Source organism: Corvus hawaiiensis, chromosome 20 (assembly GCF_020740725.1).
Source record: "Corvus hawaiiensis isolate bCorHaw1 chromosome 20, bCorHaw1.pri.cur, whole genome shotgun sequence".
Classification (NCBI taxonomy): Eukaryota; Metazoa; Chordata; class Aves; order Passeriformes; family Corvidae; genus Corvus; species Corvus hawaiiensis.
In genome coordinates this window covers 504,960-528,044 of record NC_063232.1, presented here as the reverse complement: position 1 = coordinate 528,044, position 23,085 = coordinate 504,960, and the positions used below count along the sequence as shown (strand labels likewise).

At 43.7% G+C, this 23,085-nt stretch overlaps 1 protein-coding gene and 1 long non-coding RNA gene across 3 annotated transcripts in view; one reads left to right on the top strand and one right to left on the bottom strand.

Moving 5' to 3' along the window:
- The window catches only part of LOC125336371, a 30,038-nt gene extending 18,664 nt beyond the window's left edge, over positions 1-11,374 (bottom strand). The window contains exons 1-3 of the long non-coding RNA XR_007207737.1: positions 11,076-11,374; positions 5,361-5,476; positions 1,867-1,922 (exon numbers count right to left, since the gene is read on the bottom strand). This is a non-coding gene — a long non-coding RNA (uncharacterized LOC125336371). The remainder of the gene's footprint in view (positions 1-1,866; positions 1,923-5,360; positions 5,477-11,075) is intronic.
- Positions 10,459-23,085, top strand: part of PAFAH1B1 (platelet activating factor acetylhydrolase 1b regulatory subunit 1) — a 28,726-nt gene continuing 16,099 nt past the window's right edge. The window contains exon 1 of one of the 2 annotated variants that reach the window (XM_048324827.1): positions 10,459-10,592. The gene's annotated coding sequence lies outside the window, so the exon portion shown is untranslated. Of the gene's footprint in view, positions 10,593-10,805; positions 10,825-23,085 lie in introns of those variants that run through there. The other variant, XM_048324828.1, reaches the window with a different exon arrangement.

The window sequence follows — 23,085 nt, the reverse complement described above, 5'->3', positions numbered from 1 at the left end:
TGAAGGACCTGCTCTGAGTGAATTCAGTGGAGGCCTTCCATAAGGTTATAGAAGGTGGAAGAAAGCATTTTAGATATTAAGGCAAGCATTAATGTCAAACTAATCAAGTTGATGTCTTCATATTATTTTAAACTTTTTTTTCAGCTGGACAACATGCTGGAGAAGATTTCAGGAAACTCTTACTGCCTTTTAGGGAGCCCTTACCAGTGTGAGCATCATCTCTGACTACCCCTGAGCAACCTTTACTGTCCTTTACCTGGTGAGCCCCTACCAATCAAATTACTGACAATCTTCACACAAATCTATGCGTGAGTCAGGAACACACACGCCAAACCACAACCACCACCAGCCACTGAAGGAACTGCCCTGCCTTCCAGAAGCCTCTTCCCACAGAGCAGCATCACTCCCCTCTGCAGCCACCACTTCAGCTGTCTCTCAGGTCACTCCAGTGCTCCCTTGGGACATGGGGACAAAAGACATTGCCATGCACCTGCTGACCTGCCTGTATTTCCAGCACCTTCCATGTAGTGTTGGTACCTGCTCCTGGGAACAGTGGCCCACCACTACTGGACTACAGAACCCTCACAGCTCAAGACTGACGTTAAAAAGATTCCTGCTTGCTTATCTGACCCCACTTCTCCATTCTGGCTTTACAGCCACGTTTAACTCCACTTTGCTCCCCCTTATGTCTCAGAGCTTACATAAACACTGGACTGCTAATATTAAAAAAATAAAAACTTAAGTCATTTTAGTTGATTTTCAGTTTCAGGTCTCTAAATGCTAGGCTACAAGAGGCTCCCTTGTGCTCCCTAACTCTGTATCAGAGCTTGAATTACCAAGTTATTAGGTAACAGCTCACTGGCACAGGCTCCTGCCAGCGCATTCAGCAGGCTCCACTCTCTCTGAGCTCAGTGCTTTCCATTTTTCTGACTGGTGATGCATCCCCCCAGCAAGGACTCACATTATTTTTTAATCTTCAGTGGGTAACGGGCTGCTGAACATGCACGATTGCCATTTCCAAGTGTGACATTTAGCACTGCTGGTGTTTTATTTTCCCCATCTTAGGTGTCAGTAGAACACTTGTTGCTGTTTGCTAACAGGCTTTGAAGACTTCCAGGTGGGGACAAGGCTGATGGAAATTATGGGGCAAGGGATTTATTGCAAAACCTCAGCATCTGGCATTATCTTAGGAGAGTACATGCCCTCTCTCTGTTACAGCAGTCTCTGCTGACATTGACCCCAACTGGAGCTGAGTGCCTGCAAGCAGCTCAATTTTAGTGTCCTGTAAAACACTGTTTTTCCTTAACTGGTCTGGCAGTGCCAGAATAGCTCTGTGCACTCTATTTCACACAGTATTGTAAGTAATGGCAGATAATACTATCAAAGTCTGTTCCTGGAACATAGGGATTAACTCACCTCATTAAAACGTACACATTATGCATATCAGGACTACTTGAGGACAACTATTTTAGCCAGCCCAAAGATACTATGTTCTGTGAGAACTAGGATGATCCCTAGCTGTCCTCTACTTCCATGTATTCAGATTTTAATAGTCTTTTTTTAGATGACTACATAGATATCATAGCACTGAGCACTTTTAAAAACCTAAAATAGACTACGTTAGCTTAAAATTCTAGGTAATAAAGAAACATGAGAAGAGAGAAACATAATTAACTTGGAGCATGGAAAGATTCCCTTGTGGGAAAACCACCCTGAATTAAAAAAGGTGTTTTGTACAAAATACCTAATGGTGAACACAGAACCTGGCAGGTTACACACTCTGAAGGCTGATCTCTCAGGTTGAAGGTGGAAATATTTTTGGTTTATTTTCCCCAGAGAATTTGTTCTTAGCCATTTGAAACTTACTTGATTTCTTGGTTGTTCAAATGCAATCACCACCGTTTTCAGTGTTTGGTCGTCTTCTGTCAAGAAAATGAAAATAAAAGCTGTGTTGCTAGAATTGCCTACAGGTATCTCTCTGCATTCAAAGAATGCTTCTGAAAGCTCTGCTGGCACACAGAGCCCAGCTCTGCTCACCTGAAAATAAAAGATGAAGGTCTCCTGAGGATCAGCAAACGGACAAGGTAGGAGATGGAGAATGTAGCCGTCTGTACAGGAACACCAGGCCCTCCAAAAATGAAACCATTTTTCCCAAACGAGTCCCTTTTTTTTCCTCATAACTTACTTTTTTTTTTTTTTAACTCACTACAGTAACTCTTAGCTTAATTTCTTTCTGCTTCTGAAACAGAAGCTCTGTGATCAATGGGAACTGCACACACAACTGCTCCAGAACTGAGCTCCTACCCTGTTACTCACCAGCAGTGGACGTGCCTGTTCCTACAGGCTTGCAAATGACACAAAGGTCAATTTTTAAGAACTGTCTGTTGAGGTATTACGGCTGAAAATTTTACACTCCAGACTCCCACAGTAGTTATTACTGCCTTACCATAATTCCATTGCTCTCTAACAGCCTTGCCTAACTCCATTATTCTGGCACATTTTCAATCAGTTGCCCTCCCCAACACTGTCTGGTTTGGTTTTGTTTTTGTTGGGGTTTTTTAAATAATGGTTACATTGGCAACTTAAAAGAAAGGGTATTTCTTTCAGCTGTGTTATGTACCACCAGGCTGATTAATTCTAAGTCCTGAGAAAAAAGAATCCTAGGAAATATTGCTAGGGGAAAAACAACTTTGCAAACTCAAGCTCCTTATTTATGCAGCTCTCAGTTTTTACGGACAGATCAGCATCCCTGGCTGTGTTACATCCCCCTTCACGAGTCCTTAAAAGAGGCAAATTTGTTGGTGGGTAGGTTTTTGAAAAATCACAGAGTAGCTCTGCAAATACAACATATCAGAAGACTGTACAGATCAGATGTGTTAGACAAAGTTCATATCAAAAAATCTGCTTTATCAGTATATCAAAAATGTTACGAGATACTTTATATTGTCTTGTGCCGTAAGATGACAAAATTATTCTAATCCAATCTCTCCCTCTCAGACCCTGCTTAATAATGAAGAAGATGCCATAGGATAAAGCAGTGAATACAGATAACGCAATGAAGCCTGAAAATGGGGACAGAGAAAACTCTCCAGGCCAAATGGAAATCTACTGGGATTCTAAATGAAGCAAAGAGGAGTTTGTTCCTATGTTTTTAAGAATTAGTAAATCATTCTCAATTAGAAATCCTTCTCAATTCCAAATAAGGATTGTCATTATTAACACCATTTCTAACCAAAGATATCACTATGGATTAAAATGAGAACAAACTGAACCTCACAACTGTAATTTTTATAATTCAAGTCTGACATCTTGTTCCTAGTCAGAGTTGTGGATCACTCCTGGCTAAGTCAGAGGAAGTACTGGTGTGAAATAAAGGGTAAACACTGTGAAAATCATCCTGTCTTCTTCAGAGCCCACTCTGCCCCATGTCTCTCCCAGTCATAGAAAATTTATTGAACTATGAAACTATTCACTAAAACATTCTATTACATAACTGTGATCTCCTTTCAGTGCAGCTCTAACTGGCACCAGTGGAAGTCTTGCCTGCAAACTCTTATGTCACGGTTGGGTGCTGATTTTTTACCTTGAGATAAAGTTCTGCTCCCTTTTTTCATAGAGAGCTCTTAAAACCACAGAACTCTGTCTTTTATAAATTTTTTAGGTAATACACATTAATTTAATGAAATTTGTTTAGAATTTCCTGTTTGGAAGAAATACAGAAAATCCAGTGGAGAGCCAGGAACAATTGATCCTTTCTGAAGCAATTTCAATTATGTGCATTTTTTAACCTGGCCAAAAATGTCACATCCTAAAATGTATCTTTTTCTAATTATATATATAAACATAATAAGGTCACTGAGGGCACTAAATGATGCTTAGAACAAATAACAGAACTACACCCAATGTCTGAGAGAGCTTTTCAGCCAACAGAGTGTGGAGGCACATCCATTGTTTTCTACAAACATTGCAGACCAGTTGGATGATTAATTCCATCACAGTCACCAAGAGATTTGCCACTGGTTTGGGAAAAGATTTTTTCCAATACTTGATAATATTATTTTTATGGTGACATTTACTGAAGCACAAATATAAACAGACTTCATAAACATGAATGAATAATGCTGGCATTGGAAATGTTTTAAGAAGTATTCAAGAGACATGAAATGATTTGCCCCAAAGAAGAGGAGTTCCTGAGAGGACAAAGCACAGGACATCACAGTGTACCAGTGTTAAGAATTTGTAACTTTTCCAAAAATGGACAGATATTCCTTCTTCCTTCCCTTTCCCTCCCTCTTTGGACTTACAGTTGCACCCAGAAGGGATTGACTGCAGCAGTGTTCATGTTCATATACCACTGAACGAACCCTTTCACTGCCTCTGTCCTTTACAGTTTCCAAAGCTGCACTTCCCTGGGCAGCGGGTGCAGCCCCCCGAGAGCCACAACGAGCTCTGTCCCATGCTGTGTCTGTCTTCACTGTCTGACAAAAGTTTTAAATCTCAGGTTTTTTCTTCCATTTACAATTTTCAGTACATTTACTAGAAAATACCTACTGCAACAGGTGATGTCTCTACGTTGTCCTCCTTCACAACCATTTAAGGCAATATTCATTATAGCTGTTCTCCACAGAGAAGCCAGTGGTAAAAAGGCAAGCTAAGGTTCCTGTTTCCTGATGCCATGTGCCATGAGGAGCAGCCCTGCAGTGTTTCATCATCAGGCAGCACCACACTGAATCACAGCATCACTAACATGTGTAATTGCTTGCAGAAAGGTTCAGTTTAAGAATGTGTCAAACATATAATTTGATCAGGGCGTGTGAGTATCCATGCATGGGCTGGTGGTGGTGCATTCTTATGGCCGTGAATCACACGGCATTTGAGCCACCTACCTCCTCCTTGTAGGGAAGCTGCAATATTCTGTCCTGTTGGAAAGAAACCTGGACTAGCTTTCTAGAAGTTGATGGGGCTCTCAGCACACATCTGTTTCAACTTCTCAGCCTTCTAGTTAGACCAGTAATATTCAAGATGTTGCTGAGAAACAAGAGTTTCTAATCTAATAGAGAATTTATATTTTCTGGTAATAACAAATATTCTAAAATGTAAAAAATAAAGCATCGGTATGGCATTTACATCTCTGAATAGTTCTATTTGTTGTAAAATGTTGCTGTTTTTAATGGGGAGATACACTGTCAGTTTATTAAAGCTGGTGCAGGTTTGTCAGCTGAACGGATTGTTCTTTAGGAAAAGAGTGTTCATTTTGCTTTAAAAGGAAGTATTTCTGTTCAGCAATATATTGTTGTTTAGAACACATGTAAGATTAAAAGCCATCTTCCCCGTAGGTACTGATCAGGCTCCCTGCATACCTCAGCCTGTAGTTGCAAATCTCCCGTGCAGCATGTGCATAACTTCAGCAGCAAAGTCCACCACCCCGCGGGAGAAGCAGCACCTCGGGCCGGAGTCAGCTCCACCCCCGCCGCACCTGCGGAGCACGGACAGAGGCTGTGTCACCACGACATGAGTGCAGTCAGTGGCTGCAATCCTTCCTTTGGCACAGCCCCAGCTACAGTCCCTGCACGACTTTTCCCATTTCCCACATCTATAAAGCAATCACATAACGAATAACATCCTTCTCCAGTACTCATGGATTATCTAAATAATTTATCCCATAAAGTTGTGTTTGGAATGCTGCAGCACCCATGGGGCAGAGGCCACACATCCCCGATGTTTTACAGTATCTTGAACAACAGATTTGTGCCTTAAAAGCAGAATTTAAAGAGCTTCTAGTGACTCTGCAATAACCAAGCCATACCTATGGCTAAAATGACTCAGAGGAAAGAAGAGCAAACTAGAAGCAAATTCTAGATTTCTGTGCGTTATATAGAAACAATAAAATTATAAAGCACAAAGAATAACACAAGAACATCTTTTAACATTAGGCTGAGTGCAATAAAAACACCCCTTGATGATGATTATAGAAAAATCTACATATAATCTCTATACCCTATGATGATTCTATAAAATGCAAGCAATGTCACTTAGCATTGCTGGCAGTGCTTTAATACTGCAACTGAAAAGGAGTATAGTGAAAGGAATTTAGAAGGCGGGTGGATAGTGTCAGCAGTAACAACATACACATCACTATAATTAGCAATGGAATTTGAAGAACTAAAAAAGCAACACATTTGCTTTGTTTTTAACTGTGCTTTTGACTCAGCAGCACTGTCCATGATACACAGGGCAGAAAAGTTCATCTCATGCCTTTTAAAATACAAACCCATTAGAAGGAGAAATGCTGTGACCAGGGGTAAACACTTCAATGCAAAAAGGGTCCTGGAAGCCCCTCCAGAAGGCAGTTTAATCCAAATCTGGGATAATTGTGGATTAAGAATACACTGATGTTAGTTTGTGCTCCCCTCTTTCAATACTCCTGCCTCATGCTTGTTTGCTTTGGCCTATTTTCCCCAGCTTTTAGGTTATATCTGCTTGTTTTACTTCGATACAAATTTGGAAAGCAACCTGGTATCACTGCTTCTATCGAACAATGGTGGTTCCTTTTGTTTCACCCGAAGTGTGACTCTTACAGGTTACAAGTTTGAGTGGACAAGGGATGCTGAGTACAACAAGGCTTGCGCTGGAGTCCATCAAACTGCTGAACTGCAGCTCAGCTGCAGCTGTGCAGCACATCTGGGAGAGCCAGGAGAAACGCATCCGATCCCAAATACCTGCACGGACCTTTGCAGCAGTGCTCTATGCATATCAGGTACTTATGCGCAAATTATCCTGGTTAGCTACAGGAGCCTAAAATGACCTAATCTGCATGTTCAGCTGCAGCATTAGCATGAGAACTGTGTGCAGCTTTTGCAGGCAAAAGTGAATGCTCCAATTAGATATAAAGGTGGATGCTTTATTATCTCTGCACTACTTTACCATCCTTTTAACTGAAATGTGCATGTTACTGGCCCTCACTGTAAGCCCATAAAAGCATTTTGAAGATATAAGGAGTAATTTCCTGAAGCTATTGAATAAAAGTTTTTAAGTAAGGATATTTATCCTTGAATAATATAATCCTCATAAATTTTAAAATTTTGGGAACAGAAAACATCTTATTGTTTGGCAATAAATACCTGCAATTGATACTCCTATGTTAAAAACTTTAACAAGGTTATTATAGGCAACACTTGTTTTTACGGTCTCACAGAAAAAGGTTATTTTTAACATCCCACTCACTGTATGGGGACGGAGAAGGTGAGCGTGAGGCTGAACAGACACCAATTACAACCTCACAAAAACACGGAGGAACCAGCAGATAACCTGGGAACACCAAGGGACCAGGCCCACAGCTGCCAGGGAACGCTGCACCTCCAGAGTGAGCAGTCAGGTTTGGATAAGGGCCTGTCAGGGGACACCAGTGGAAACAGAACTGATAAGTGGCTGAAATGCCTCTTGTACCTGGACTTTCATCCTTTGGCTCTAGGAAAAGCAGTCGCTGAACTAACACGTGAGTTTAAAGAAGGAACCATGTGAAAGCAATGTCCATCGGAATAGCATTGGACCATCAAAGACTATTGAATCAAGATACAGAAACACATGGTCATCAACAGTAGCATAAACTCTTCATAAGCTCTATGCGATCAGCAGTCCAGGTGAGATGCAGAATGGAATAAAAACAGGCATGGCGACTTTTAGCAGTAAAACAGGAACACTTGCTGAAAATTCAGTTTCCATTTCCTTTATACTAAATTAGAAAAGGGGCTCACTTCAGTGAAAAATTTTACTGCGACAGAGGAAGACTTTGCACAGGGCCAAGGTTCTCAACGCAGATACCTCAGAGACATGATTTGATTATCTTCTTTTTAATGCTATTGAGAATGTCACGTAGAGAGGGACACACTTACAAACTGCCCTCTTCCTTATGTTTATAATGTAGAGGAAAGGCCACATGAGTACTGGGAGCGGAATTTCTAAAACTTTTGCACCTATAAAAACAATAAAGTGGAAAATTTGCAGTTCTAGAGTCTTGCTTGAATCACAGAGAAGTCACTATTCACTAGTGAACAAAAAGAAGAAAAAATGCTCATTTCTTGGGATTTATCCCAGTGACAGGGTTAATGACACAGGTAGACATGCCCATTGACTCATTAAATTGAATTGCAAGACACAGCTAGAAGTTAATTTTCCTTTGGTATGTGCTTAGGCACCTTGTAACGACAGTATTTATGTCACTGGAATTCAGTCCTGACCTAAAACTGCACTGATCTTTCAGTTCAAATCTGTGGAGGCATTTTCATGCAACTCTTTCTTTTCCAGAGCTCTGTGGCTGTAACAGCTCACATCTTTTGTAGGTCAGGCACCGCGACGGACGTGAAACATGTACATGAGCTGGTTGCAGTGGTACAGTCACTGCAGGTGCTTTGCTACACAAATATGTACACGCATAGAATATTAATGACAACTTTCATTCAGAGGCAACATATGAATTATCAATGAATCCAGTTTCCATGTTTAGCAGGAAGTGTGTGGAAAGGGTTGATGGAACGTTTGGGATCCTAATCTCAGCTGTAGTAGCCGTTGCTGTGTGTGCCACCCTAGATGGCAAAAACTCCCCTGGAGAAGCCTGGCTCACACTGCAGCAGAGCTGTGCAAGCGGCAAACAATGCCTTTAGGAATAGTCTGAAGAAAAACTGAAGTTGGGATCAGAAGGAGCTGTGTAATTTGGATCTGCCTGTCCCGCGCAGGGTCCGTGTTTGCTATTACCGAGGTACATGGTGGCCATCAAGGAAATGGTCAAAAAAAATGGGCTCTGAGACTCCTCATGGTTCAGCTGTGCTGGCAGCTGGGACTTCTTTTCCATTCTAGTATCAAGCAACGATATTACAAGGAAGGCCAGCTGTAAAAGGAGAATAAAATACCAGTGTCCTAAACATCTTTGGAAAATTCCTTAATCCCTGCAAACCAGATATAATTTTTTGTGTAGATGCTAATTATCACTTGAATATGCACCCAAAATACATGAAATATGAGAATTCTGAGGCTGTCAAAGCAGTTTTGCCTGCTTTGCAAGCAGGTGGAAGTAAAGCCAGGGTAATTTGGGCAACTATTTGAAAGCCTTTCCCTAAATTCCAGTCCCCTGTGTTTCTTATGTTGTCCGTGAAATAGCCCTGACAAGTGCCTGTGTGGTGTATGGGGTTTGCATAGCCCTTTCCATTGCTGTATAAAATAAACAAGAGCAAGTGAGGGCCCAAGGCCCAGCACAGGCAACACTGACACCAGCACCCTCAGGTGCCCTGGGTACAAACACAGAGGTGCATTATGCAACTGTTACATTAGTAATCTTCACTGCTACTCGCAGGAGTAACAGATAAGGCTGTACAGCTTTTGATTACACAATTTTTAGTGTCCCTTGAAGTTTTCTCCATTTTTTTGCTGTCTAGATAATTTTCCACGTGGAATTACCTCTTCCCTCGGGTCAGCATTTCAGACAGCTGCGTGGCCCCAGTCTTGCTGCATTGCTGCCACGCTGCCTGTGCTGGAGGTGGCTGTGGTCACTGTCCCTGGGGCTGCGGGGCTCTGGGATTTCTGGCCAGCAGCAGGTTCCCTGCCTGTGGCCTCTACCAGCGCAGCTGTAGTGCTCACCACGATGGGCTGTGCAGAGCTCCTGGGCAAGCACTGCTGTCCCTGACACTGCGACCACTGGGATTCAAAACAACAAACTGGTGGGAGAACTCTGCTGACAGAGCTGCCTGGCTGTGTTGGTCAAGCAGGAGCTGAGAGAGGCAGTGCCAAGACTCTCCGGGACTCTCCTGTGCCACCTCTTGTGAGCGCAGGGGTCAAAGCAGCAGTGGTCTGTGCCTCAGTTTACCACCACGAACCACCATTTTGAGATATTAAACAAAGGACATTTTGAGATTTAACTATGCAAACATTCAGTTCCCACTGCTCCCGTCACAAGGAGGTGATGGACACAAAAGATATGAACGTTTCTCTCAACTCTGGTGACTCCAGATCTGCGAGACAAGGTCACTCAACAAAACAAAGCTGTCCCGGGACGGGATTCCTAGGAAGGGACACTCGGAAGGCACTAGAGCGCCCGGTGCCTGTGGGAGGCCGAGATCGATGTGGGTGTATCCGCTGCGCCTCGTCTTCCCGGTGCTCGGTGGCACTCGGCATGCCCGGTGCCGGGGTGCCCAGTGTCACTGCTGCCGTGCCCGGTGTTTTCCCGGTGTGCCTGATCTTCGTGGCATGTGCCCAGTACTCGCGGTGTGTTCCCGGGAAGCGCCCCTTATTCCGGGGGCTCCCGGTGTCCCCGCGCCGCCCCCTCAGGCGGGCAGGCGCGCAGTGCACGCCGGGAGGAGCGCGCGGCACGCCGGGACACGCACCCCGCGCCTCGGCCGCCCAAGATGGCGGAGGGCGGCCGTCCCCGCCCCCGCCCGCGCATGCGCAGCGCCGCGGCGGCCGCGCCGCTCCCGCCCTCCCTCCCGGCGGCCGCGGCGCCTCTGACAGCGCGGAGCGAGCGGAGCGTCCCCGAGCGCCGGGACCCCGCACCGGGACCCCGACCCCGCACCGGGACCCCGACCCCGCACCGGGACGCCGCGCCGGTGAGTGGGACAGGCGGGTGGCGCCGGCCCCGCGCAGCACAGCGAGGCGGCGGTGCTGGCGGGGCTCGGTAAGCCTGGGGCCCGCCGCCCCAACGGCCCGCGGGTTGTCCCGGCCCGGGGCCCGAGCGGCCGCCGCTTTCCTCTCCGCTCTCCCCCTCCTCTCCCGCTCCCCGCCCTCGCCCCGCTCCCCCCCCTTCTCTCCTCGCTCTCAAAATGGCGGCCGCGCCCGTTGGTGAGGAGGGACCGGGCGGGGCGGGGGGCGGCGGGGGGGCCGGCCCGGTGTCCTCCCCCCGGGTCGGTGTGGGGGGGTTCTGGGGGCCGGGGCGCGGCTCCCCCGCTCCCCGCGGCCCCCGGCCCCGCTCCCGCGGTGACTCTGCAGGAAAACAGGGCCCGGCGGGAGCGGCGGGGCGGGCGCGGAGCCGCCGCCGGGCCCGTGTCCCCCCCCCGCGGGCCGCGCCGCTCCGTCCGTGACTTAGCAAATACCTGGAGGAGGCGATGGGCCAGGGTTAATAGCGACAAAAAAGCTTTCAGGGGCGATGGGCCCGGTGCGTGCGCGGAGGGGACCCCGAGCATCCCTCCCCGGTTCCTGCCGGGGGTTTCCCCCTGTCACCCTCTCCCCGGGCAGGGCCGGGCGTCGGGCGATGGCCCAAATCGCCAGCGCGGCCGCGGCACCGAAAACAAGACGAGAATTAATAATCCAGGGAAAGGAGTAGGTGTTGTTTCAGAATTTGTCTCGCATCCCCAGTTTTCCTGCAGTGCTCAGCAGGGCAGCAGCGATAGGAGGTGGCTCAGACCTTCAGAACCAGCTGCAGTAAAACGGGGGAGGGAGGTCTAATCTCTCCTTCTGGGGGTCATATCACTGCCTGGATGGCTGCAGGTGCACAGGCTTCCCCTGAAAATCTTATAATAGCAGTCGAGTTTGCTAAAATCCTGTATTAATTGCTGCTCCCGAGGTTTTGTTTCAGCAGGAGGTTATACGCAGGCAAAGCTTTTGATGGAAGTTGGGGGGTGGGAGTGGTGCCTCCCTTGAAAAGTTTGGGGTTTGTTCAGTTCTGTGGGCGTGAGATTTTTTTTGTTTTTCTTTCTTTTTTTGTTTTGTTTTGTTTTTTTTTTTTGTTTAAGGTGGATGCAATTAAATTGACCTTTAATACCAATAATAATGTGACACCTTCCCTTTCTTTGCCATGGTATCACTCGAACCATTTCCTTGCCTATAGTGCTGCAGTAGTGGGCTTGGTTGGTGCAGGTCAAGTCCTTTCATAATGAATTACCTACTAGGGATGGGAGAAGGTTAATCTAAGCTACATTAAAAATCTTTAATAAACACTATTTTAATATAATTAAATGTTTGGGCATATTGACCTGGCTAAAATACGTATTTTTGTGGTGATTCTTTTAAGTGCATGTTCCTATGACAGTATTGTTCATGGCATTAGGAGGTGGTGGTTAAAGAACCTCCGTTCACTCATGATCATTTTGTAAATGATTGTGCAGCATTTGGCTGGTTTTCGGGAGAGGGAGGGTCTGCTGTCAGAATGTTATTTGCCCTTAGAGTGATTTTGTTAAATAGGAAAATTATGTTGGGGAGCTAAACAAAGAAAATATTTTTAAACTGTAAGATGCATTGCAAATATCCGGCTTGTTCTTAGGCATCTCGTTTTTGTGTGTTTCTGTTGCTGTTCCCATGTTTGTGGATGCTGTGAGCAGCCATTGAGCAGGGAAGAGACTGGGTGGAGTAAGGAGGCAAAGCTGCGAAATGGCTCGATTACCCTTTCAGAGCTTTTTTTTTCTCCCTTTGCCGGGGTGGAGGAATACTAATTGCCGTAACAATGAAGTCTCTTCTTTAGGGAAGAATCTAATGGTGCAGGAAGCTTCGGAAATGAAACAAATCTCACATTCTGTTCTGAGGCTGGTTTTTTCTGCAGGATGGATTTTGATTTGTCTGGCAGTGAGAAGTGACCAGTCACTGTTGCAAAGCCGGATTTTTTTTGTCTGATAACCGCTTCAATTTATCCACTTAGATATTCACTTGTTGAATTGATTTTATTTACACTTTAGATAAGAATTACAATTTTTGCGCTGGTGTTTCACACACAAGATTCTCTGGAATCTAGAGAAGCCCCTGTATTGTGGCTTCATGCTGTTATTTGTTCATGGAACTTCTTGGTTAGACCGGATTATGGGTGGGCACACAGGAAAAGACAATCCCTGGTTTCTCTGGTGACCACAGTGGAGTGACTGCTGTCAGTGTACAGACTAGATTGCATTGCCCTTCGTCATGTGCCGAGTTCTTGTAAAATAACATCTCAAGATTTTCGAAGCCCTTTTGAGCACTGTAGCTCTGTAAGAGCATTGCTGTCCCCCTTGGGTACTATTGCTTAAAGTTGTGTAGGAAAGGCGTTAGAACAAAGGATTTGGGGAGTACAATAGGGATTGGAGGAAGCACCTAGGAAGGGCTGCTTGTGGAAGTGCTCTCCTGTTCCACATGTACCTCATGGCATTCCCATCTGATTTCAGTGTTGATTGGAGCAAGTACAGCATTGAACACGGATGATTCTGAAGCAGACTGAGATTTTGCTTTTTCATGGGGGTCTCAGTTCTGGAGTGCAGTTTGTGACAGGAGATGGGCACACAAGAGACTGTGTTTCTCTTAGTATGCCCAAAATTAAAATAAGGGACAGTGGCTTCTGCATTATTTCTAGTTCGTTCACTTGGAGTAGATCTTCCAGGATTCAGTGGCTGCATGAGCTCAGTACCTGAGTCTAATGCATATCCAGGCTAAGGCCGATGAAGAACCCAGTAAAACACTTGCCATCTTAACAGCTTTGGTTGATTTTTGCCCTTGAAATGATGGCAGTCACTTTTTCTACAGGAGTAACTTGTTCATTTGGGTTCTACAGAAGCAAAAGGCATTAGTAGTTCCTTTCTGCCTGCACATGAGCTCTGTCTTGCCTGTCCTGCTGATTCCTGTGCCTGTCCTGGCTCCTGTGCTCCTCCCAGCCTGGGGACTCAGGTTGTGTCTTTGCTCTCAGCTTGCTGTCTATCCAACTTGCTATGAATGGGACAGCTCCAGAATCAACATCTGCTGACTGCCTTGTTCAGCACTCCAACCTTGTCTTCCATGAAGAACTCCACAGCCAATGTCCATCTTTAATTATAATGTATTTGTACCTCTTGTGGAATATTCTGAGCAAACAATAGCTGGACCTGTCTGCCTCAGGGTAGCTCAGGTACAGACTGCATATGTTTGTAAGTTTTTTTTACAACCCTCTGTAGCTGCCCTATATTCCTGAACTAGAGGGGTTGGAATTACCATAGTAAGAAGGAGAGTGACATTGGAATAGTTCAGTTTAGGTCAGCTCTCTCCTGCTTTGGTGATCTTCAGGCCCGTTTTCTAAACTAAAGGCAAAGACTGGGAGAGCAGCTGAAGTGTCCATGAAGTGGGCACTGAAATACTTGTCAGGCTGAAAATAAGAACTGTGTAGGCCTAAATTCAGGAAATCAAGAGGACAATAGAAATCAGTAATTATTATTAATAGAGAATAATTTCAGATTTCCTATGGGGTGCGGGGGAGTTTCCAGCCTCTAACATGTAATTTGTGATGGCAACTGAAGATCTTTCCTAAGGATCAGAGCCATGTGTGTTGATAGAATGGTTCTGGGACTCTCCTGTGAGGTTTGTTGTAGAGAAGCAGTAGGCTATGCACTGTCCATACTTGCAGATCTGTCAGTGACGTTACAACTGCCTCCTCTTTCTCCTTTTTGTAAGAGCTTAAGTATCACCGGCAGGACAACCTGACTACTGAAAATGTATTGCGCTGGTGAAGCCTTGCCTGGGTTCAGGGGCTTTCTCAGGAGCTACTTCATTGCCTGACACAAGGGAAATGGGGATTCATGGGTGATGTTGCTTTGTCTTTTGATCTGCCTGACAGAGTAGGCTACACTTCAAGTTTTTAAAAATAAGCATTTACACTAAGATACAATCCTGACCTGTTTAAATTTAATTTTAAGTACATAAAGCTGTTTCCTCAGAATTCTTGCTCTGAATGCTTTCCATGCTAGGGGAGCATGAATGGCCATGCTCTGTGGGCAGGATTGTGCCACCACTGGGGTGCAGAGGTGTGATGGGAGCTGTAGCTCTGTTTTGTCAGCTTAATGGTGGGGTCCTGGGCTGAGGTTGGGTTAAATGTCTGGTTTTCACATATTAGTTATTTTAGAACAAAACTTTTCTTCATTCCTGCCATGTTCTAAGACCAACTGATGAACAGTACATGTTAGAAACATTGGCGATAACCAGGATTTTGTCTGATGAAGAATAGAGTTCCAGTTTTACCCTGGAGATGCCAGCTGCTGCGGGTTAGCCCAACAGACGTGTATTGCTAACCTGTATCTTATCTCAGTTGTTTAAAGAAGGGCCTTTTCCTCTCAGTTGAGGCAGGACCTTAGATGAGGCAATGTTTGTCTCATTCATAATGTTTAAAAGCTCATTCTGTTTTCTTTTTTTTAAGCCTCCTGCTCTCTCCTTAAGGGATTAGGTAGGTGTGACTTAGGCTCTCTTGCTTTTAGTTCACCGTCTTGGAAGCCACCTATCATTTAGCTTCCTGCTGGCATGTACTGTCAGGAAATTTCAAAGAAAAATGTTACTTAAGAAGTACGTGTATGCTGAACTCCATTTCCTTGGGCCTGTAAGCATACAGTCCTTCCAAAATTATTGCTGTGCACAGCATTGTCACATTGACCAATAAATACCAAGAGCACTGATGCATGTATAACTGTAAAAATATCAGCGTTATTAATTCAGAGTACCTGCTAGTTAATACATTTGGAATTATTTTCGCCATTTCCTTCTTAATGGTACTGCTTCTGAGTGAGCCCTGCAGCTTGGCTTGGCTGCTTGTGGACTTTGGATAAGGATTGTAATTTAATGAATGTAATAAATACATCTTTGTGGTTGTGATTGTGTTGATTCTGGAAGGCTTATCTGATATTTTTAACTAGTATCTACTTGCTGCAGCCTTGGGAAGGTATTTCCAGAGATGGGACCATCCGTGGTTGAGGTTTGTAGGTGGTGCAGCAGCAGTGTCTGTCCTGTAATTTCCTTGCATCCGTTGTTAAGTAGGTCCCTGCTGAGGGAGTTGGTCGAAGGCTGTTCAGAGGCACCTCTTGTTCTGGGGCTGGTTGGTGACTCAGCTGTCACACCTCTTGTGAGGTAGGTGACAGGCTCTGTGGGGTGGTGCTCTACTGGTTTGCATCTGGGATAGCACAGGGGCATTCATGACTGGGATTATTTATACCTTGCCTCTTGTATCCATGTTAATTGTTCCTGTTGTGCTCCACAAACCTTAAGTTCTTTTGGTTTAATTAGACAAGTGTGCCTCCCCCCCTCACCTCGCCCCGAGATTGCCTCTGCCTTGTTTTTCTGCTTAATGCTAAAGCAAAGGTGTTAAGTTTATCCTTCTTTAAGACTAGAGGAAAATCAGCTGGAAGCATCTAGGCTGTTTGCTGCAGATAAATGACTGTTTCTTCCATAAAGAAACAACACTGGCAGCTTGTCTTGTGCTGGATTCACCTGCTTTTTGCGGTAAAGAAAGAGATTGCATAAACAATTTGGTTTGTTTAAATGCTCATATCCTTATAATCTATTAAGAGGATGATGTCATTAATGAGTGTGTGTATGTATTTTAAACAGATGGTGTCTATTAAATCAGTAATGGTAGAAGTTTCTGATTCTTTCACCTTCAGCTCTGTTTTAGAGGCAGGAGGGTAGTAGGTGAAGGTGGGTGATAAGGAAGATGAGACACCTTCTACCAGAACCCTGATTTCATTATTTTTGGTACTAGTGTCATGAGAGGTTGAACACTGTTGCCTGTAATGGAAGAAGATAGACAATTTTGATGAGCTTTTTGGTTTTGGTTTTTTTTTTCCCCTCCCCCTCTGGGCAAGTGAAGCCATTTTTGGCCAACGAGCTTCGAAAATGGGTAAAGGACCAACAGTGTTCTCATGATTGAAGAGTGGAAGGTCTGTCTTAAGTTCTTGTTTGGATTTCTTTGTGGTTTACACCTTCTCCTGTTTCTAAAGTATTAACTTAGGTGTTCCTTTTAAGTTTCCTTCCAGATATTTTTCTATATAAATTTAATCAATTCACAGTCATTTTTGTTAATATCACATTTCCAGTATAACAGGCAGTTTAATGATTGAATTATTTAAATTTGAATATAGTCCTGTGACCTCCTTTACAGTTATAAATCTGTTACTTAATTTTTCAAGCCAGAGAAGTATGGGAGGAAAAATTGAAAACAATAAAGTTCAAATCCAGTTGCATGCCTGCTGACAGACACATCTGAGTGCAGCACTCTTCTCTTGGTGGTCTAGAATTGCTATCCCAAAATATGTATGTGTTGTTTGACCTAGCAGTAATGATACTGAAAAATATCCTGCTTAAGTCATCCAGCTGACCCTTACGTGCTTCGCTCTGAGCAAGTGTTGAGTAGCAACATGTAATATCGAGCCCCATAACACTACCCCTACTTGCTGTCCTACCACTGTCACAACACACTGAGAGCAATGTGGAGAGTGCTATGTCAAAAACGTTTTCACGCATGTTAAAGCTTGGTTTTCTACTGCAGCCTGAGTTTTTCCAGGTTGTTCATTTATTGGTAGCTAAATTTACCTGCGTTTTCACATAGAACTGAACAGGCAGGTTAGAAGAAGGACGTTTTCCCCCAAAGCCTATACACAGACCTCAGGCTGGAGCTCTGACCTGGAGGAAGCTCAAAGGCTCTAAAATTAGATGATGTGACAGTGCTCAAGATGTTTCTCCTGAGAATTACTTGTATCATGCTTCTATCAGAATTGCAAAACTGAAGTGATACATGTAGAAAAAATGTCAAGTTTGAATTAATTTAAAGTCTTCTTTTAAAAAAAAGTATTTTCCAAGCAAATTTGGTCCAGATTCCTCAAAGTCATTTAGCATTGGTGCCTGGGAAGGTAACGAGGCCAGAAATGTGTTCTGTTGTTTTACAGGCCTAAAGGTGGGTAGTGACTGCCAGTGATGTGTTAAAAACTTAGCTTGAGATAATATGGGAAAGCAGACGGGCATAGGAGTTGATTTCAAAATGCACAGGCGTTTCTTTAGGCAGCATGCTGCATGGAGCAGCCAACTTGCTCTTGTTTTATAGCATCTTGATGACATTCCTTAGCTTTATTTTTCAGATGTAATTGCAACCTGCATTCCAAGTCTTTGGAACATAGGCATTATATCTGATCTGCTACAGATTGCTTTCTCGTTCCCCATGGATTTGGTGTTGAATTACTTTCAGAACTAAACTACTGTATCAGGTTTTTAGCAAAAACTGTACATGTAGGTGAAATGGGGAAGAAAACAGACATAAAATTTTTCACTTTTTTCATGTTAAAATCTATTTCCTTTGATAAACCTGTAACTGAACTGAAACAGAAAACGTTTTTTGTGAATTATTACAAAGACTGCACAGAATGCTGTACTCTGTGGATATTACATTGATGTATCAAGCAAAGTGTTGACCTACGGGCATTTTGAGACTTCCCTTAATTGCAGAATAACAGGCTTACTAAACATATGAATTAAAAATAAGGCTCAGAGTTGTAATTCAGATCAGATTTGGTTCTTGTTTTGTTTTTCCCAAATCAGATAGTTGTTGGAGCTCACTTCATCGTAATCCCTCAGCCAGCTTTACAGATGTAGGCTGAAAAGTGGGGGAAAAAAAAAAAAAGATTAATCCAGCTCATAAATGAGTAGCTTTCTCATATTCCCTGACTCATCCCTGCCAGCTTAGCAGGTGATGGATACCAACGTTTTCTAGGATAAGGTCTGTTTGCCACACTAGGAGCGGCTGCATGGCTGTGCCTGGGTGATTCTACTGTGGATGAGCTTTCCTGCAGTAACAGGGGGCAAGGTGGAGGCAGGAGAGGAATTGGATTATTTTACTTGTTAGTGTTTTTCTTTCCTATCAACAGATAGAGAGGTATCTAGGAACCCTTTTCAGGTCCTAATAGTTATGCCCAGGAAACGTGGATATTACTTCACTTCTATGGAATCTGGCTTTGAGTTCATTTGTGGAAAGAGTTGTCCTATTCTGTGGCTTGAGTCTGATAAAGCAGCTTTTTGCTTATGGGCTTTAAAAGAAAATCAGACCCATTAAAAATTAGTTTAACTTAAAAGGAAGTGTTCTTATGTACTTGGTAGAATTTAGCAACATAATCCAGAGGTGTAGGAGAACAATTCATGCAGTCTAGTTCTTCCATAAGGACTGTAGCTCTAATTGCTGGGAATACTCCCAAATAACCACTTTAAGTTCTCTTGTTAATGTTGTGAAACAGGATACACTGTCGAAGAACCTTTCAAGGATCTCCTGTGCCAGCCATGTAGCAAGAGACAATGCAACAAGAGTTTCTCTTTTACTAATGCACAAATGGATCCTTTAACGTTAAAGAATTGTGGAATTTATTCCGATTATATCAATTCAGTTACTCTTTTTGGTGGCCTTTGGTTTTCATAAGTGACTAGCCTTTTCACTGGAGTTGTAAAATTAGCTGAAGAGACAGAGCTAACTGAAGTAGGATTTTGGGTATATTAACAATTTAGAAGTAAACTCCAGGAGTTTTCTTTGAGGTAAAAAAACATTTTAAGAATGATAGAATGTGTTAGAGAAACTACTTGAAAGTTGGTAGCATGTAGATTAACACTCCAAAATGTTTTACTTCTTATACAGGTTATTGAAATTTTAAATTATAAATTAAGATTTAAATTTGAACCTGAATGTGAGTAATGGAAAACTCTTAATTGATTTCACAATGTGAACTCAGTTTGTGTTCCTGATGTTGATGATGGCGCGCGTGCCTTTTTAACACCCAAATGCTTTGTATTAGGTGTGCCTGAGCTGACAATCTGAGAATGGGACCTCAGATTTTGTTTCCTTCAATAAATGTTCTTGTAGAATATTATTAAAAATGTTGTCATAGTAATACTTAGGGACAAAGTGGTCTTGTAGCTGAGTTAATTAAAGTATTAGGATTCTGCAAAAAAAGGCAAAAAAGTACAATTCCTAAAGCACAGCAGTGCTGAGCTAAAGCTTTGTTGAGCTTTCAGAGCTGCACTCTGCTGGTCTGTTCTGTATCTGCTGATGCTTTAGCTCTGTAATTGATGCCACGTATCTTTTCTAATTTTTAATGTAATGAGCTACAGTTATGTGTTTAGTGTACATAGCTTGTTTTTTTGTGGGGAAGACTGTTTATGGAGCCTGAGCAACAGTCATAAAAACTGCAGAAATTGAATTAATTTACTGTTAAGTTCCTGGAGGAGCCATGAACGTATGTTTGGGATATGCACTACCAGATGAGATTGCTGGACAGCAGCAGCAGAGTGAACCCGGGGTGGTGGTGCTGGTGTATGGAACAGTTCACTGCTGCTGCCAGAGTTGTGAACCAAGGAATTAAGTTAAAGCTGATTTTCTCGGTTTAACTTATAAAAATTAAAAAGGTAAGAGAGAAATAATAAAATACATGAGGGACAAATGTGCCTGTGGGAATTATGGGAGTTAGGAGAAGTGCTTAAGAACATAATAAGGCTGAGTGACAGCTTTTTTTAGTAGCTGGTAAACAAATGTTTCTGTAAGTTTGAGGACTGAAATTACCAGAATGATGAAGAGCCAGGAGTTCTTGTGGTGTGACAAGACACTGTGGTGCTGATGAGGATTCTCTTGGTGAAAGGAGTCGTGGTTTAAGTAATCTAAGTAACTCAGGCCATGAGAAGTCTGGGAAATTGAACTTTTGATGGTTAGAATGTATTACATTATAATGTAATGCATCTTCAGATTACTCTGCAGCTTTATTAAGGTGACCTTAAAACTGTGGTTAGGACCTGCACATGTCTGTGAGGAACACTGGTTCACCATGAACTTGGAGGGGCTTGGTGTTCTCTGTATGTCACTGCATGGTTCTTGTGTTGGTTTTCTGACCCCTCGCTGTGGTAGCAGAGCACTGCCAGTGACAGAGGCACTGACACAGCTGGGTTTGCTGTGCCATCGCTCCTGGGAGAGGGGAGTGTGGATCTCACTGTGGGTGAGATGGATCACAGCTCAGCTGGGAGTGACTTCTACTGTGACTTTTTCTGAACGGCAGAAATGGGCATTGTTAGTCAGTTGAACCATTTTAGGGGTTTGTTTATGGTGTTGGTCCTTAAAAGTGTTTTTGATACACTTGATAGGAGCAGAGAAAGACAGTGGAGAACCTTGAACGGAACTTAGTGACAAAATCCTGCGGAAGATGCTGAGGTTTGTTGTGATAGTGTAGTTTGGTACCTCAGGATACATTTATGAAAATGTGGATTTGGAAGGGCTTAGGTATATAACCCAAATTTTAGTACTGTTTAGTATCCAGTATACTCTGCTAAACAAAATCATAATGAACTCTGAAGAAATTTAGAGACTAGATTTGATTTTTTGTGTGTACAGAATAGGCACTTTTAGGAATTTTAATTCTGGTAACTTTGCTCTTGCTTGATGCTAGTTCTGGTAAATAAGTAAGTATTTTTGGCAGGTTGAGACTAAAATGCTGATTAATTAATTTGGATCCATAATCTGTTTCTCAGTCTTATTTGGAGAATACTTATGGAAAATACTTAAGTGTCTCCTGAAGCAAGTATGAACACAGTCATAGAAATACCTACAAGCCAAGGTGTATCATTTATTGGCATGACATATAATGAACTGAGGGGAATCTCTTGCCTGAAAGTGATTATTTTTTCCCTACCTCACTGCTGTGACTGAGCGTGTAGCTATTGTGCTTGGATACCTCCTGTAGAGCTGTCTCAGCTAACAAATGGAGCTGAACTTGTTTCATTTTGCTGTTGGTGCATTTATGAATCATGTGCAAGTCTCTCATTAAGTTATTGTGAAGTTTTCCAGTAATCTAGGAAGCATTTGAACCACACTGATACCCATCAGTGGAAGAACCCAGTGTTTGAAGCCAGGAAGCAGCAGCTGTCTGTTGAATCCTCTTAGTCGCCCTGGGGAAGAGGGTGTTCCTGTCCGTGCCAGGTCGGTGGTGCCCGGTGCCAGCGTGGCGTGGGGCTGGCTGGGTGCCCTGCTCACAGCCGCTTGCACAGGGGCGTGTGCTGCCCAGGTGGCACCGGCTGGGCACAGCCGGGGCCTCGGAGCCGCTGCAGTGGCCGTGAGCATGTCCTTAGTGCAGCGGGGGCAGGCTCGTGGCCAGGGCAGCTGGCTGCAGCAACAGCCTGGTGTGGTGAAGCTCAGCAATCTCTGAACCCTGGTTTAGGAAGAAGGGGGACGGTCAGATGTGAAGAGACAGAAGGTCCCATTTATTTTTTTTCAAATGAGAGGAACCTGCCCTATGCTGTTTCCACCTTCCCTTACAGGAGAGGATTCTTCTGTTTTTCAGGTATTTCTGCTCAGTTTGTTGCTCTTCATCAATAATTCTGTGTTTTAGAAGCTTGTGCAGGGAAAAATTCCGGCCTGTGACGATTCTTGGCTGTCTCTTAATTTAATTTCTTTTTAAAGATTGTGCTTCAGTGTGCCACTCTGTAGTCCTGCAGCACTGAAGGGTTGAAGTAGGTCTGCTATGCTTACTGCTCTGATGTTTCTGCCAGTCCTAAGTATAAAAGCTGATCTGTAGCTGAGTAGAAAGGTGGGCACTTGGGATGAGGTGCAAGTTGCCTGCTGAGTATCTGCTGCTGTTAGTGGAGCTGAGGAGTATGTTGTGTATAGGTAAGGAATGGTTTGTGTTGTTCTAGAAAACCGTGCAGCTCCTGCGCTGCCAGGAGGAGTGAGAGGTGACCGTTGCATGTGTCGTACCTGTGCCAGTGACAGGTGTTCTGCCAGCTCCCAGTTTTAAAAGGCTTACTTTACAAAGACACCAGATCTTGCTGAGAACACCTGTAGCCCTCTGTTATTGTCTTTGTGCAGAGGTTTGCCACTTAGTGGTTTTATATTTGCAGACTATTGATAGGGAATCAGATAGGTTTTAAGTTAGAAACTACAACTTGGAGGAGTGTAAGTGGGTATTAATAAAAGGCACATCCTGGTTCACACTTGATTAGTAGCTGTTACTCCATGGGTGGCTCTCTAGGTTCATTGTGCTTTTTCCTGTATTTAATAGAGAGCAAAGTAAAATTCTCATGCAAAGACAGCTTTGCTTTCAAAAGAAGATCTAACTCTGTCTTGACACTGCCTTGGTCACAGTAAGATGCTGATACAAAGTGACCAGATTCAGGCAAGATGTAATGAGCAGGTGGCGGGTTTTTGTGGGTTGTTTTTGTTCCCCTGTGTTCCCCCAGAGTCCTGGCTGCCTCTCATGGCTGAGTTGTTTGCGGGTAACATGGTGGTGACTGATAGGTGATGGAGGAGGACTGGTTAGTCTTGCTTCGCTGAAGCCTGTATGTCACAAAGTCTGCTCCAGCTAAAAAAAATGCAGTGCACATAGTGGCACAGGTGTATAA